Raw genomic sequence first — 17307 nt, 5'->3', positions numbered from 1 at the left:
CACTATCTCTCTCTCTCTCTCTGTCTTTTTTTTTTTTTTTTTGGTTTTTCGAGACAGGGTTTCTCTGTGTAGCTTTGTGCCTTTCCTGGAACTCACTTTGTAGCCCAGGTTGGCCTCAAACTCACAGAGATCTGCCTGCCTCTGCCTCCCGAGTGCTGGGATTAAAGGCATGCACCACTACCACCCGGCATCTTTTTGTTTTTTCAAGACACAATTTCTCTGTGTAGTCCTGGCTGTCCTGGAACTCGCTCTGCAGAGATCCACCTGCCTCTTGAGTGCAGATTAAAGGTATGCACCACCACCACCACCACCAGGCTCCTAAAACCTTTGTCAACGTACAGGTCCCCTAAGCAGCAGGTGTGGCCATATCTAGGGAGATGTTAGAAATGCAAATTCCCCTGAAATCCATGTTTCTCAGAATTGGGTGTTGGGGATGGGTCTGTTTAACCCCAGCACTATGGAGGCCGAGGCAAGTGGAACTCTAGAATGTGAGTTCTAGGTCAGTCTGGTTTACAAGATAAGTTCCAGGGGAGGAGAGTCACAAGCTACAACTTGATGAGACCCTGTCTCAAAATGTAAAGGCCTAGACTTGACTTTACAGGCTCCATCTTAGGGCAGGGCCACCATCTCAGACCACCTTCTGTACTCAGTTCCAGGAAGGACCTCAGGAATGTGCCATGACAACTTGAACAGATACAGAGCAATATCCTCCTACAGACATCCTGTCTGCAGTTTATGGTCCTTGAAGATATCTGATAATCCTACTAAGCAGTCCAGATAATCCTGTTCTAACCCAATGGTTTCATATGTGGTTTCACGCCCAAAGTCTAGACCAATAGTTTCAAAAAATCACCTTGCCCCATGTCCCTTCTACCCAATCCCAAATTGCCAATTCCCGGCTTGTGGTTTTTTTCTATAAAAACCTTCTATGCCTGGGCTTGTGGCTGCCACCACATTTCCTTCCATCTGCTGTTTGGTGGCCCAGGTTGAACCTGAATAAAAGGATCCTTATGTGCTTGCATCGGAAACCGGCTCCTTGGTGGTCTCTGGGGCTTTCTCGAAATGGATACAACAAAAACAAAACAAAATAAGAATTGTTTTGATGAAGAAAAGGAGAGGAGGATGAAGGAGAAACGGGTGCGGCTCAGAGGCAGAGGGCTGGCCTAGACAATGGAGGCTCTGGATTCTCTATTCCCAGCACAGAAGGAATGCAGAAAAAGAACAATAACTAACTAAAAAACGAGCATGCTGGGAGTGTGTTCAAGGGAGCCCAGTCGAGAAACTGTTGACATGACTGCTGCTCCCATGATGTAAGGAAGGTTTTCATCGTGCACAAGAGAGAGAAAATAGCAGCGTCTGGAAGGGTCCATGGTGGAGAGAAAAGGAAGCCAAGTGGACATGGCCAGGGCTATGCAGGAGGAGGGGAAATGGGAGGAGATAGGGAACAGAGAGAGCACAGTGACAACAGCAGGGGGCAGGGGAACCTTGCTTTATACCGAGAACAAATAGGTACCTGGGAGGAGGGAGGCCTAGGGAGGCTGGTGTCGACTTTCAAATGTCTCACAAGTGCTTGTGACTAGGGACTGAGGGAGCCTGGAGGCCAGCATGGCACAGATGTCCCTTTGGAAATGACTCCTTTGTCAACCGGAAACTGGTTTCACAAGTTCCTGAGGAATGCTGGCTTTTATCTGACTTCCACAAATCCTTCTATAGTACATACATAGCTGAAATGGGCCTAGACTCACTCAATTTTTGGACTGAGTCAGTGGGCCTGCCCTTTTGGGGAGTGAGGAATGGGGTACCCTTTGGACCTGGCAGTGAGCAACTACAGTCTATATATAGTCTTAGCTACTAGGGAGGCTGAGGCAGGAGGATCACTTGAGCCCATGAGTTCAACAGCAGACTGGGTAATTGTCTTGAAACAAAACAAAATAAATAACTGCTCCTGGCCATAGTGTTTTTCCCCCCAGAGATCTTTCTTTCTTTCTTTCTTTCTTTCTTTCTTTCTTTCTTTCTTTCTTTCTTTCTTTCTTTCTTTCTTCCTTCCTTCCTTCCTTCCTTCCTTCCTTCCTTCCTTCCTTCCTTCCTTCCTTCCTTCCTTTCTTTCTTTTTTTGGACAGAGTTTTCTCTCTATAGCCCTGGCTTTCCAGGAACTTGCTCTGTAGACCAGGCTGGCTTCAAACTCAGAGATCTGACTGCTTTTGCCTCTGAGTGCTGGGATTAAAGGGATGCCTACACCACCATCATCCAGACTGGTTTTTCTTAATTAAGCTACTAAAGGACTGTGCTGGCTAGTCTTGGGTCAACTTGAAACACAAGCTAGAGTTATCTGAAAGGTGGGAACCTTAACTGAGAAAAATGCCTCCATAAGATGTGGCTGTAGGGCATTTTCCTAACTACTGATGGATGGGGAAGGGCCTAGTCCATTGTGGGTGGTGTCATCCCTGGGCTGGTCATCTCTGGTTCTATAACAAAGCAGGCTGAGCAAGCCATGGGGAGCAAGCCAGTGAGCAGCACCCTTCCACGGCCTCTGCATCAGCTCCTGCCTCAGGTTCCAGCCCTGCTTGAGTTCCTGTCCTGGCTTCCTCCAATGAAGGACTATGATCTGGAAGTGTAAGCCAAATAAACCCTTTCCTCCCCTGTAGTAGGAATCTTAAAAGTTCTTATTAATAAAATCAAACCCGAGGCCAGTTATTGGGGTCAATGCTGGTAGATCAGAGAGACAGAACAAGCCACAGCTATCTCACCTTGCCAATTTCTCAGCTGGTCCTGTTTCCTCAGACTGGAGGCCTCTGAGTACTCATCCGGAATGGGTCTCAGCTGAACTGTGCTGCTCGAAAGCCTGAAGCTTAACCAGCCACATGCCTAACCAGCCAAATGCTTAAACAGCCAAATGCTTCTAGTTTCTGGTCCTCATGCCTTATATATCTTTCTGATTTCTACTACCACTCCCTGGGATTAAAGGCTGGCTTTCTGGGATTAAAGGTGTGTGTCACCATGCTTGGCTATTTCCAATGTGGCCTTGAACTCACAGAGATCCAGAGGTATTTCTATCTCTGGAATGCTAGGATTAAAGGTGTGAGTGCCACCATTTTCTAGCCTTTGTATTTAGTGGCTGTCTGTTCTCTGACCCCAGATAAATTTATTAGAGTACACAATATTTTGGGGAACACAATACCACCACACTCCCCAAGTTGCTTTTTAGTCATGGTGTTTTGCCGCAGCAATAGACACCTTAACTAAGACAGGGACTTTTGCCCTTCTCCCACTTTCATAGACATTTAAACAGAAAACTCAAAGAAGGGAAGATGGAAGGGCAGAGAAAAGGGAAACAGAAGGGGAGAGGCACCCTCCCCATCCACCTCACTTCCACATTCTTCTTTTGGGTACCATGTATTAATGTCTCATTCTTTTCTTAGGGGTCCAATTCTTTCAGGCTTTAGCCATTGTAAAATTTCCTTTTTTTTTTTTTGTCCTTTCTTGTAGACCCCTCTGTTTCCCTGAAGTTCATAGATATTGAATTCTACTGTTCCCGGCCTTGCTTTCTCTTGAGAGAATCCACTGTATCTTGGGTGAAAAAGAGATCCTAGCAGATGTTTCCCCTGCCAAAAGTCAGGAATATCATGTGCTTAGTAGACATATTCACTTATTTATGTATGTGTGGGAGTGTGGGGGGGAGGGAGAGAAAGGAGGGGGAGGAGAAAGAAAAAAAGAGGGGGGGAGAGAGGAGAGAAAGGGAGAGAGAGAGAGGGAGAGGAAAGAAAGAGGAGAAGGGAGGGAGAGAAAGAGGAAAGGGAGAGAGAGGGAGAGGAAAGAAAGGAAAGGGAGAGAAAGGAGAGGAAAAAGAGGGAGGGGAGAGAGGAGAAAGAGAAAGAAGAGGGAGGAGAGAGAGAGAGAGAGAGAGAACTACATCATTCATGTGGAGACCAGAGGACAATGTTCAGGCATTGATCCCAGCCTTCTGCTGTGGTGAGCCTGGTGTCTCTAGTCCACAGGCTGCGGTACTTCTGAGTAACTGGCCTGGGAGTGTAGATGTAACCAACCGTCTTATTAAATAAGAAACACAGAAACAATGCAAAGAAGAAAGCCAAGAGATCAGGGCTAAGAGCCTTACCCATATGCTGCAGCTAGCCTCTTCAGCCAAGAGACATACTTCCTGTGTGTTTGTCTTTATATAGACTTTCTGTTCTGCCTTCTCATTGGTTGTAAACCCAACCACATGACTGCCTCATCAGTGCCTGTCTGTACAGACCTCCAGGTCTTCTATGGTTGGTATTGAGATTAAAGGCATGTGTCTCCAATGCTGGCTGTGTCCTTGAACACACAGAGATCTACCTAGCTCTGCCTACCGAGTGCTGGGATTAAAGGTGTGCACCACCACTGCCCAGCTTTTGCTATGGCTCTAATAGCTCTGACCCCCAAGCAACTTTATTTATTAACATACAAATCACATTTTAGTACAAATAAAATATCACTATACGGGAGCTTCTGGTGTCCCCACATAGTTGTGCTGAGATTTTAGGCTTTTGGTCTTCTGTGGGGAGTTTGCCTATTGACTTTTCACAGCACTTTTCACACTCCTTGTCCAAAGCCTAGTGACATGAAAATGAAAAGAAAACTCACCCTTGACAACCAGGTCTACCTGCTCAGAGTCCAGAGATGTTTAAGGGCACTGGTGTGTGTTCTGATTTTCTTAAAAATAAATTCATGGGCTGGGGAGATAGCTCAGAGGTTAAGAGCACTGGTTGTTCTTCCAGAGGTCCTGAGTTCAATTCCCAGCAACCACATGATGGCTCACAACCATCTACAATGAGATCTGGTGCCTTCTTCTGGCCTGCAGGCTGAACACTCACTGTATACATAATAAATAAATCTTTAAAAAAATCGATTATTTAAAAATAAATAAATAAATTCATAAACTTTATTGTTATTGTATGTATGAGTGTGCATGCTTGTGTGCCATGAAATGTGTGTGGAGACCAGAGAATAATTTTGTGGACATGGTGCTCTCCTTGGAACATTATGTGGGTTCTTGCGTAGAACTCAAGCCAGACAAGTGTTTTTATCTGTTGAGCCATCTCCCACCCCTACACATCCCTCTACTCTCATGGGATGTGGTGGTTTCTTGTTATCCTTCTCCTTTTCCATAACAACCCAATGAACACAGCTGCCTAGAAGCTGTGTTTGTGTGAAGGGCTTCACAGACTGTGGGGGACCAGCCCCCACTTTTATGGCCAGGGTACTCTTGAGCGGGGAAAAGTGGGAAATATTTAGATAGAAAGAGATACCTAGATGAGGAGAGGAAAGACAGAAACACAGGATAGCCTCGAGAGGGCCTGGGTCCAAACCCACCAGGGTTTATTCAAACTTTATTCCAAAGGGCTTTTTATAACAATGCCCAGAGGCAAGGCAAAAAGATCTCCCCCTGCTAGATACAACCAAGTGTAGACCCTTTCAAACACCTGGTACCCAGGCCCGTGGTCCAATCATCCTCTTATGCAGTCCTGCTGGGTACAGCCACTAGGAAACCTCGGTGGGCTCCAACAAGGGACCCTTGAAGATGTGCCTCAAATTCTAGTCTAGTCACCAGGATGGAGAAGGACAAAAATTGGGGGAGGGGAGCATGAAAGAGAGAGAGAGGGTCCTCACCTCCACATCCAGTTGAAGCCTCTTACCTGTTGTGGAATAATTCTTTGGTATGCTGTGAAGATGTTTTGCTCTCATTGGTTTAATAAAGAGCCAACTGGCCAATAGCTAGGCAGGAGAGTCAGACTGAGAGAACTCTGGGAAAAAAGGGGGAAGAGTTGCCTACCAGGCAGATGCAGAGGAAGCTAGAGATGAACATGCCATGGTGAAAAAAGGTACCACCACGTGGTAGAGTGTAGATAAGAAATATGGGTTGATTTAAGTTGAAAGAGCCAGTTAGTAACAAGCCTAAGCTATTGGCTGAGCACTTATAATTAATAATTAGTCTCTGTGTCATTTACTGGGGAGCTGGTATGTCACTGTGGGGGTGCTGGAGAAGGAGCTCAGAGTCCTATATAATGATCCATAGGCAGCAGAAGAGACTGTGCCACATTGGGTGAGGTCTCCACTTGAGCATAGGAGACCTCAAAGCCCACCCCAACAAAGACACACTTCCTCCAACAAGGCCATATCTACTCCGACAAGGAAGGCCACAACTCCTAATAGTGCCACTCACTATGAGCCAAGCATTCAAACACAGGAGTCTATGGGGGCTATACCTATGCAAATGCAAACCACCACATTGTCCATGCATGATTGGATGACCCCATGCCTGTGTGCATTTGGGTGGGCAGCACTAATTGGACTGAAAAGGAAAAGGACATGAAGGTAGGAGACAGAAGTGTTGCAGGGGGCATCTTGAGGAAAGTGGTGGGGTGGATATAATCAGGATAAACTGCATACATGAATAGAATTTTTAATAGCGAAACAAGCAAAAGATACAACCGAGGAAGCGGGGGAGGGAAGGAAGGAAGGCGAATTCCAGAGCGGTCACCACCTGCTGGAGCTCTCCCCTTCGAGCCACAAACCTGCAGTTTTCTAGGAATCTCCCCATTCCCACATGTGCTATACTCATTGTGCAACCCTGCTGGCTTCTGGATCATTCCATCCACGGATCTCTAGAGCCATCTCACTCATCTCTCTTATTGGAGGGAGAGAGAAGGGAGAAGAGCTTTTTTAGCAATCTTCTGAGATGTCACCTGACAGCCACCAAAAGGGTTATACGTCAAATGTTAAGACGGTTGTTTCCTCTTTTATGGGGAAACTGAAGTACCCTTGGGCACATCTCACTCCCCACCCTCACACACTTGGGAGACACACATACACACACACACACACACACACATACAAACATATTCGCGCACACACACACACACTAAAAGCATAAATAATAAAATTTTAGAAGCAGGGCAGTGGTGGCTCCACATCTTTAATCCCAGCACTCAGGAGGCAGAGGCAGGTGAATCTCTGTGAGTTCTAGGCCAGCCTGGGCTACAGAGCAGGTTGCAGGAGCCAGAGCTACACAGAAAAACCTGTCTCAAAAAACAGCAACAGCAAAGTAACATGAATAGTAGAGCTAGGTTTTTGTTTTGGTTTGGTTTTTCAAGACAGTGTTTATCTGAGTAGCCCCGGCTCTCCTGTAACTTGCCCTGTAGATCAGGCTGGACTCAAATTCAGATCTGCCTGCCTCTGCCTCCGAGTGCTGGGATTTAAAAGCATCCACTAGGGGCCTGGAGAGATGGCTCAGAGGTTAAGAGCATGGGCTGTTGTTCATCCCAAGGTCCTGAGTTCAATTCCCAGGGACCACATGGTGGCTCACAACCATCTGTAATTTGATCTGGTGCCATCTTCTGGTGTGTAGATAGAATATTGTATACATAATAAATAAATCAATAATAAATAAATCAATCTTTAAAAAATAAAAATAAAAAATAAAAGCATCCACTACCATGTCCGGCTGAGCTAGGTCATTTTAAATCAAGTCTATGGAAATTTATCTAGAGGGCAGGAGAGTTGACTCAGTGTTTAAGAGCATCGGCTGTTCTTCCGAAGGCCCCAGACTCGATTCTGAGCACCCACATGACAGCTCACAACTGTAGCTCCAGTTCCAGGGGATCTGAGACATATGCATTGCAGGCAAAACACCCATACATGGAAACCTAAATAAAAACAAAGCTTTAGCCAGGCGGTGGTGGCACACACCTTTAATCCCAGCACTTGGGAGGCAGAGCCAGGTGGATCTCTGTGAGTTCCAAGCCAGCCTGGTCTACAGAGTGAGATCCAGGACAGGCACCAAAACTACACAGAGAAACCCTGTCTTGAAAAACAAAACAAACAAACAAAAAAAAAAACCAACAACAACAGCAAAACAAAACAAAACAAAAACAACAAAAACCAAACAAAACAAAAAACTTTAAAGTTTATCTAGAATTTAAGTGAGCAAATCCATTTCTTACTGCACACATAGACTGTAGATAAAGACACAGGCAGCCGGTGTGGCTGCGGTTCTAAACTCCCTCCGCAGAGGAGTAAGTGTGAGTATGGAGATCTGAGAACAACTTGCAAGCGTCAGTTTTCTCCTACCGTGTGGGTCCTGGACATTGAACTCAGTTATTGGGCTTGCTGAGCCCTCTTATTGACCCCAAACGCCATTTTCCAACTACCAGCAGGAGTAACAATCGAATAATCTCTAAAAATAAACGGAGAGTGTTGACACTCTAGACTGCTGGAGGAAACAGATAACGGCCATGTGTCTTTGCGGCCCTCCTGTTCTTCCTACTCATTCTACAGCTTTCACGGAGTGGTGGTGTGCAAAGAATCTGCTGGTCTGTTCGCCCTAAGGAGTAAAGGACGCAGAATGTCGTTTGTACACTTTTGGGCAGATCTCACCGTTCAGAAGACTCAGTGTCATCAAGCCTTAGCCTCCTTTTCACAGTAACAGCTTTTGCTCGTGTTTTAGAATTCCCTTTCTATTGAGTTATTCAGGGCTTTCAATGTATTTTTAGACACTAGTATGGCTGGTTTGCAAATATTCCCTCCTTCCTGTGTAGCTTGTCTTTTTATCTTTACTTCAGGGGAATCTTTCAAAGGCAAGATATTTATTTCCACACAGCAGGCTGGGCGGTGGGTCCTTCCAGGCTCTAGCACAGTGCTGGGGGTTGGGAAGTGGAGGGGGTGGGGGCTGGGCAGGGGGTGCGGCGGGGTGCCGGGGGAAGCAGGAGGTGGATCAGAGGAAGGGTCCGAGGGTGGAGGAAGAAGAACAGGAGAAAGGCGGCGAGAGAGAAGATACAACCAGAGGGCACCGGGGACAAATTCTGAAGCTGAGCCACCTTTCCCACAGCTCAGAAAGTGAAGCGTGCAGCGGCTGCGGCTTCTCAGGGGAGCCCACCTCTGCACCCCAGGAGCGCGGGAGGCACCAGCCCAGGGCACTGATCTGGCCACACAGATGTTCCCACGCCAAGCCTTCTCAGTCCGGGTTCCACTCAGGGGCTGCCTTTGTAGGGACCCAGAGCAGGGGCTCCCTGTGGGGGTCCCGGTGCGGCTCAGTCCCCATCTAGCTGTGGGCCACGTGGCCAGCCTCTAATCATTAGTTCACAGCAGTCGAGCATGTCTCGGCTGCAGCCCAATCCTCTGCCCTTTGGGCCCCTTTCCCAGCTAGGCCGGCCCTTCTAGCCTGGTTGTGCCCCCACCGCTAAAGGATAGATGGAAGATACCAAACAGAAAACTGGCTTCTTGGGTGTCTTCTGGCCCCAGGCTCAACGCCCAGCCCTGCTAGCTAGCCCCAACTCCTTGCCTTCTTCCAACTTGCATGCAGACAGAGCGTTTGAGCATTGAACATATCAGCGAGCGTGGCTCCTAGTGCTGCTGTATCTGGCCCAGCCAGCACCTTGGGACCATCAGCTATTCTCAGTCCCATCCCTCATCCGCACAAACCATGGTTGTGAGTTCTCTGTGTGTCCCAGTTGCACAATCTTCCTACCTTTGGCGGGGTGGGGGATGGGTGGTGTGTGTGTGTGTGTGTGTGTGTGTGTGTGTGTAGAAGAGGGACAAGCAAAGTTTATTTTTTTATTTTTAATTTCTGAAACTTTATTATAACCAGACACAAAGACTATACAACTCAATGACCTATACAATTGGAGCAGACATTTTGAACAGAAGCAGGGGAGCTTCACATTGATTTTACACTTCACTATCAAATATATTTTTATATACTCATCCACCACCCAAAACAAAAACAACAACAACAAAATTACAGCGGAGTTAGAACTAGAAAAGCAATTACCCTTATTATATCTTCCTTGTGGAACATGTGTTTAATACTTGAATTTGGTTTTTGTTTGTTTGTTTTGTTTGTTTTTGTTGTTGTTTTCGAGACAGGGTTTCTCTGGGTAGCCCTGCTTGTCCTTGAACTTGAAAGGACCAAGCAGATGCCATAACAGGCTGCTCAGTCTTCTCTCAGAGATCAGGCCTCAATTTCAGTTGCCTGAGACTTGAGCAAGCAGTCTCTGGGAGGGCTGTGAACAAAAGACATAGTCCTTGCAGTAGCTCCCTTTCTGTGCCTACTCTGACTGCTCAAAGTTCAGCCAGATGTTTACTGTCTGGGACCCCTCACCAACTTACAGCTATGTGCATGAGTTAAGGACAGAGCCTGGACCACTGAGCCAACCTCCACAGTCGGTACGTGCTAGGCCAGCCAGCCCCCATGGCGGCTCAAGGACAAAGCCTGGGACTTGTCCTGGACAGCCCCCAAAATGATAATTGTAACCCCAACCAGTAAATTCAAAGGTTACATACCCTCACCCAATTAAAAGAGAACAGAGATAAAAATAAACCAATCCAAGTTGCAAAACCCCCAACCCCACCCCCCCAACTGCCCTGGAGGGCTGTGGTTTTTGCCTTGAAATAGCTAGCCTCACAAAGAAAGAGCAACTCCTCCCTGCCTCACTGTATTGGGTGTAGGAACAAGTTCCCTGTCGAGACTTGTATCTACAGAATAAACCTTGCTGTTGCATTCTGGACATCCACGGTCTTCAATGGTCTCTTTGGGGTCGTGATCTGGGTATAACAAATTTACTCAGTAGACTAGGCTGGTCTCAAACTCAGAGATTTGCCTGCCCCTCTGCCTCCTGAGTGCTGGGATTAAAGGCATGCGCCGCTGCTGCTGCTGCTGCCGCCGCCGCCGCCGCCGCCGCCGCCGCCACCCGGCCAGTATTTATTTTGTTCTATTTTTTTTAATGCCAAATGCCGGTTATTGAAGGAGGGAGGAGCTCTTAAATATGGGCTTACAGCACAACAAGAGAACCCCAGAGGGCAGAAGTTCCCTACCTATGTTTTACAATCTTGCATCTAAGCTGCTAATGCCTGCCCATTATGCAGGATACACAGACAAGGAACTTCCCTTAAGCATTCAGGAGGGTGAAACCCTGCAGGGAATTAGCATAGGGAGGACATCAAGGTCAAGGTCGTCAAGCAAGGCAACAGCTACCCAAAATGGGGGGCCAGGCCCCTACGGGTCCCCCCTTTACAAAAAATGAGCTTCTGACTTAGGCTGTGTGGGATGTCAGCAGGACACCTTACCCATCATGGAGACGCCTGCCTTTATTTTATTTTTTAAGAAAACAAAACAAGGATAACCTGAAAATCCAAGAAGGACTATTACAGCAAGTAAGGAAAGGGATGGGTGGAGAGCAAAAGTGGGGGGTTTTAAGGGGGATACTGCCATGCAGAAACCAGAGACACAGACTGTGAGTGAATTTGGGGAAGACAGAGGAACTCCGAAGTAGAGAGCTGCTTTTGTTGGGCTGGAACTCTGAGCTGGCAGTCCGCATTTCAGTGTCGGTGTTCTGGAATAGTTGCAGTTGGGATTGCCTGTGGCTAGCAGTAGTCTGGCCCCGAGGCAAGGACAGTCTCAGAAATGCTGAGCATGACCACCCACCCACGGTACACTGGCATCTGCATTTTGTAACTAGGGTTTTGTTAAGAATAACTCTTCAGGACAGGCGCAAAGCTACACAGAGAAACCCTGTCTCAAAAAACCAAAAAAAAAAAAAAAAAAAAAAAAAAAAAAAAAAAGAATAACTCTTTTGACAAGGTAATGATCCTGCCTGAAGACAGTGGTGACTATGCCCTGAACATAGCCTTGTTTTGAGGTCAGAGTGCAAACAAAAGTTTTTAACTTTAAGGATCAGTCCAAGTTATCACCCCACTCATCACCAACACACACACACACACACACACACACACACACACACACACACACACACACACACTTGCTCAAGCTGGTTTTGGATTCTCAGTCCTCCTGCCTCAGTTTCCCTATGGTGGGATTACAGGAGAGACTGACTCAGAACTACATGTCAAGTGGAAACTTCGTTCTAATACATTGACTGGGAACTAAACAAGTAATTCTAAAAAACAAAACAAAAAACCAAAACACTTTCTTTTCATTATTATTAACTTTTTTTTTGTTTTTGTTTTTGTTTTTGTAGACAGGATTTCTCTGTAGCTTTGGAGCCTGTCCTGGACTAGCTCTGTAGTCCAGGCTGGCCTTGAACTCACAGAGATCCACCTGCCTCTGCTCCTGAGTGCTGGTATTACAGGCGTGCGCCACCAGCGCCCAGCTATTATTAACATTTTTAATAGACAAGATCTCTCTCTATAGAACAGACTGAGGCTATTCGAACTCACTGTGACTCTGGCCCCGTAAGAAGATGGGAGATCTATGCAGCAAACAGTACCTATTGTCAGAATCACTTAAAATACACCAGTGGTTTTGCTGTTGTTGCTGTTGCTTTGTTTTTTTGAGACAGGGTTTCTCTGTGTAGCCCTGGATGTCCTGTAACTCACTCTGTAGACCAGGCTGGCCTCGAACTCAGAGATCTGCCTGCCTCTCTGTCCTCAGTGCTGGGATTAAAGGAATGTTCCACTAACTCCAGCTTGTTGTGCTTTTTAACAGTTGTTACAGGGGTCATCTTACCCACCTGGCAGAATTTTGTTTTCCTGATAATGGCAAACAGACTTAATGATGGTTGTGATTCTGCTCTGCCCCACATGAGCTGCCCATGAGAAATTTGTCTTTAGTATGGGAATCAGGGACTATGTGGTGTTAGGTCCCCTTTGTGATGGCAATGGTCAATCTTTTTCTTTTTTCTTTTCTTTCTTTTTTGGTTTTTTGAGACAGGGTTTCATTGTGTAGCCCCGACTGTCCTGAAACTCACTCTATAGACCAAGTTGGCCTTGAATTCACAGAGATGCCTCCTGAATGCTGGGATTAAAGGCATGCACCACCACTGCCCAGCCTTCCAACAGTTTCTTAAATGACCCTAAGTATATGCTTGTCATCTTTTTTTTTTTTTTAAGAGTTTATTAGGGGTTTACAACTTCAGAGGGTAAATCCATGACCATCATGGTGGGGAGCATGGCAGCAGGCAGGAAGGCAGGTGTGGCACTGGAGCAGTAGCTACAGGTCATGTCCTTATCCATAAATGAGGGACAAAGAAAAAGCTAAACTGGAAATAGCACTGGGTCTTGAAGAATCAAAGCTCGTCCCTATGACACACCTCCTCCAACAAGGCCATGCCTCCTAATCCTTCCCAAATAGTTCCACCAACCGGGTGTAAGGATTCTGTCCTTGATTACGTCATCAACCTGCGAGGGTGTCCCAGCCTAAAAAGCAGGTGGGCCCCCTGTGCGTCCCTCTCTTTTCTTTCCACTCCTTCCTTCTGTCTGTCCTCCCTCTCTCTCTCTCCCTTCCTCTCCCTCCCCCCCCCCCTCAATAAAGCTCTAAAAAGGTAACCATGGCTGTGATTCTTCCAACCAGCTCTCCTCTGCCAGCATGGCCACTGCAGGAGGCGTCCAGTCACGAGGAGCGCCCCGTTTAACCAACACTGGGGACTAAGCATTCAAATATGAGTCTGTGGGGGCCGTTCTCATTCAAACCACCAAAGTAACTGTTCAGAATAATTATTAGTTATTATAATTAGTAAAATAGACAATGGAGCTATATGTTCTTCATTTCTTTCTGGAACTGGGAACTCAAAATTATAAAAATGACACAGTAGTAACAATTTCAGAACTGAAAAATACACTAACCAAAAGAATCCTATGGTTAGTTTAACAGAAGATTAGAAATGGCTAAAGAAAGAATGAGTGAACTGGAGAGGTCTGAAGAAACTATTTAGGATGAAGACAAAATAAAAAGAGAAATATGAGAGGAGCTGGGGAGCTGGCTTAGCAATGAAAGTGCTTGATGGCAAGAATGAGGGTGGCATTTGGACCTCAGAAGCTCATTTAAATGTCTGGTGGGGCCGGGTGGTGATGGCGCACGCCTTTAATCCCAGCACTTGGGAGGCAGAGCCAGGCAGATCTCTGTGAGTTCGAGGCCAGCCTGGACTACAGAGGGAGTTCCAGGAAAAGGTACAAGACTACACAGAGAAACCCTGTCTCGAAAAGAAGAAAAAGAAAAAGAAAAAAAAAAATGTCTGGTGGGCACAGTGCCCTACATATATATAAATCTGTGCCTAGGTGGTAGAGACAGAGGATCCCCAGAGCAAGCCGGCTAGCAAAACTAGCTATATCAGTGAGTACTGAGTTTGAATGAGAGACCATGCCTCAATAAATAAAGTGGAAGAGCAATTGAGGATTATTCTGGGCATCAACCTGTGGCCTCCACATGTATGCCCACCCAGGTACGAGCGCGCGCGCGCGCGCACACACACACACACACACACACACACACACACACACACACACACACACACACGGGTTGGGAGGAATAATAAAATAAAATTAAGGGTTGGAGATTTAGTTTAGTGGTAGAGCGCTTGCCTAGCAAGTGCAAGGCCCTGGGCTTGGTGTCAGCTCTGGGGAAAAAAAAAAGAAAAGAAAATTTAAAAAGAAATTGACAAGAGAATTGAGAATTCTGTAAGACCATCTTAATGTTGATCTTTGGAATCTAATCTGAGGAGGAAGAGAAGTGGGAGAAGAGAGGCCTTGATGAAGGTGCTGGGCAGTAGGAAAGTCATGAAATTAACAGAATTGGGGGGTACTAAGAAAGTGACAGGTTTAGATTGAAAGACCCTAACCACCCTTCAGGCTTACACCCCCAAGTCCCAGGAAATGAGAAACTAAAAATCTAGTTCCAAGGGCAAGCTGACTCAATCATTACTCAACCACCCCTGTAACAATGTAACAATGTAAAGAGATTTCTATTAAGAGATGTGCTCAACTGTGACTGGGATAGTTGCAAGTGTTCCAGGAAAGACCACTGTGACCTTTGTGTAAACTCCACTCCCGCCCTGATACCCCTCCCCCTTGAGGTTTCAGGAAGAATGTGCATGCGGATGTGACTGTACCCCCTCTGTGATCAGACCATGATCTTATGAAAATAGCCTCTAGACATAAATCAATCGAAACTAAATTGTATGGGAACTGTAATCTTATGGCTTTTGTGGGTTTTTCCTTTAAAAGTAGCCATGTGATTGCAATAGGCGAGACTCTTGCTCTCTGGAGCTGAGTTAGCCCAACTGTACAGCCGCAATAAACCTCTTGCTGTTGCATCAACTGGACTAGAGTCTGGGTTCTTGGGGCGCCCACTTGAGACCCTAGATTTTGGGGTCTATCAAGATGAGCTGAAAGGGTGGGAGGTGGAAGCAAGTGTCAGGTTTTTTTTTTTTTTTTTGAATGCTGAATGCCATTTATTGAAAGAGGGAGGAGGTCTTAAATACCGACTTACAGCCCAATGGGAGAACCCCGGAGGGCAGAAGTTCCCTACCTATGTTTTACAATCTTGCATCTAAGCTGTTAATGCCCATTATGCAGGATATACAGACAAGGAACTTCCCTAAAGCATTCAGGAGGGTGGAACCTGGCAGGGAATTAGCATAGGGAGGACATCAAGGTCAAGGTCAGCAAGCAAAGCAACAGCTACCCAAAGGAGGAGGGGGGCACCAGGGCCCTACAGGCCCCCTCTTTTGCTAAAAAATGAGCTTCTGACTTAGGTTGTGTGGGACGTCAGCAGGTCACCTTACCCGTCATGGAGACGCCTGCCCAGGCCACACAGGCGCTCTCTCTTAGGTTGGTAAGCGCCCCCCAGGCAGCCTGTCATACTACATATTTATATAAAACTAACCATCAGAAATGATGGTTATAAGATCAAGTACTGATTAGCTGTGAAAATTCTGATATGCTCTGTGTCCTGAAATTGAGATTTATTTATATAAAAATAATTAAGTTCATCCATTTTTTATTTTATTTACTTATTCATTTATTTGTTTGTTTGTTTTTCGAGACAGGGTTTCTCTGTGTAGCCCTGGCTGTCCTAGAATTTGCTCTGTAGATCAGGCTGGCCTCCATCTCAGAGATCTGCCTGCCTCCTGAGTGCCTATGACACCACCACCCAGCTTTATTTAACTACCTTTATCTTTGACTAAAAAAAAAAATAAAAAAAACCCCAAATCTTGGTTTGTTGTTTCCGCTTCAGTAAATTTCAAACGCTATTTTTTGCTTTTTTTGAATGATCGCAAATACTATAAATAGAAGCAAACAAAGCCTTTCCCCCAAATTTAATAATGTTTTCTCTTCTTCCTTTTTGTTTTTATTTCTTTCTTTTTCTTTTCTTCCTTCTTTTTTAAACCAGGGTCTCACTCTATAGTTAGCTCAGAACTGGCTATGTAGACCAGACTGGATTTGAAATCACAGAGATCGTGTCTCCACTTCTTGAGTGCTGGGATTAAAGACGTTCACCACCACACCTGGCTCTGCTTTCCTTCTATTTAATATTTAGAAAGTCATTCAAGGGCTAGAAGGCCATGCAGGTGAAGCTTCCTGGAATCAAACCTGAGGACCCGAGTTCAACACCCAGGATCCATGTGGTGGAAAGAGCACTAACTCCTACAGGTTTTCCTCTGACCTCTACATATGAGATGTGGCTCTTCCTCCTTCCCCAAATAAGCACACGTTAAAAATGTAAACCAATTATTTTATCTATCTATTTATTTATTTATTTAAAACATTTTAAAATGTACTTATGGTATGTGTGTGTGTGATGCAGTGTGTGTGGTGTGTGTATGTGTGTGTGATGTGTGTGGTGTCTGTATGTTTGTGTGATGTAGTGTGTGTGGTATCTGTTTGTGTGATGTAGTGTGTGTGTTGTGTGTATATGTGTGTGATGTAGTGTGTGTTGTGTTGTGTGTGGTGTGTGATGTGTGTGTGTGTGATGTAGTGTGTGTGTTGTATGTGTGTGTGATATAGTATGTGGTGTGTGTGTGGTGTGTGATATAGTTATGTGGTGTGTGATATAGTGTTTGTAGTGTTTGTGTGAGTGTGGGGTGTGTGTGTGTGAAGATGGGCATGAGTGTGGAGGTCAGAAGACAGCTTTCAGGAATCTGTAAACGCCTTCCACCTTGTTGGGGCCAGGTCTCCTGGTTTCTCCTGGCTGTGCACTCCAGCACAGCTGGCAGGTAGGCTGTTTCTGGCAATTCTCCTGTCTCTGGAAGTCGGACTGCTGGGATTGCAGATGCATGTCACCACACCCAACTTTTAAAGTGTGTTCTGACCACCAGAACTCAGGTCATCAGGCTTGTGCCCCCAGCTGAACCATCTGGGCCCAGCTGTTTCCTCATTAACAGTAACACTAAATTCCTGCAGGTCAGTGCTCTGTCCTCCTGGGACCCAAAATTCTACCTCCGTGAAAAAAGCATATTATCTACCGACACTTACAACTGTTAGGTGATCTAACTACACTGGTAAAGCAGTTGTGGTGGTTTGAATGTAACTGACCTC

This window comes from Peromyscus leucopus, chromosome 12 (assembly GCF_004664715.2).
Source record: "Peromyscus leucopus breed LL Stock chromosome 12, UCI_PerLeu_2.1, whole genome shotgun sequence".
In the NCBI taxonomy this organism is placed as follows: Eukaryota; Metazoa; Chordata; class Mammalia; order Rodentia; family Cricetidae; genus Peromyscus; species Peromyscus leucopus.
This window is presented reverse-complemented; position numbering follows the sequence as displayed.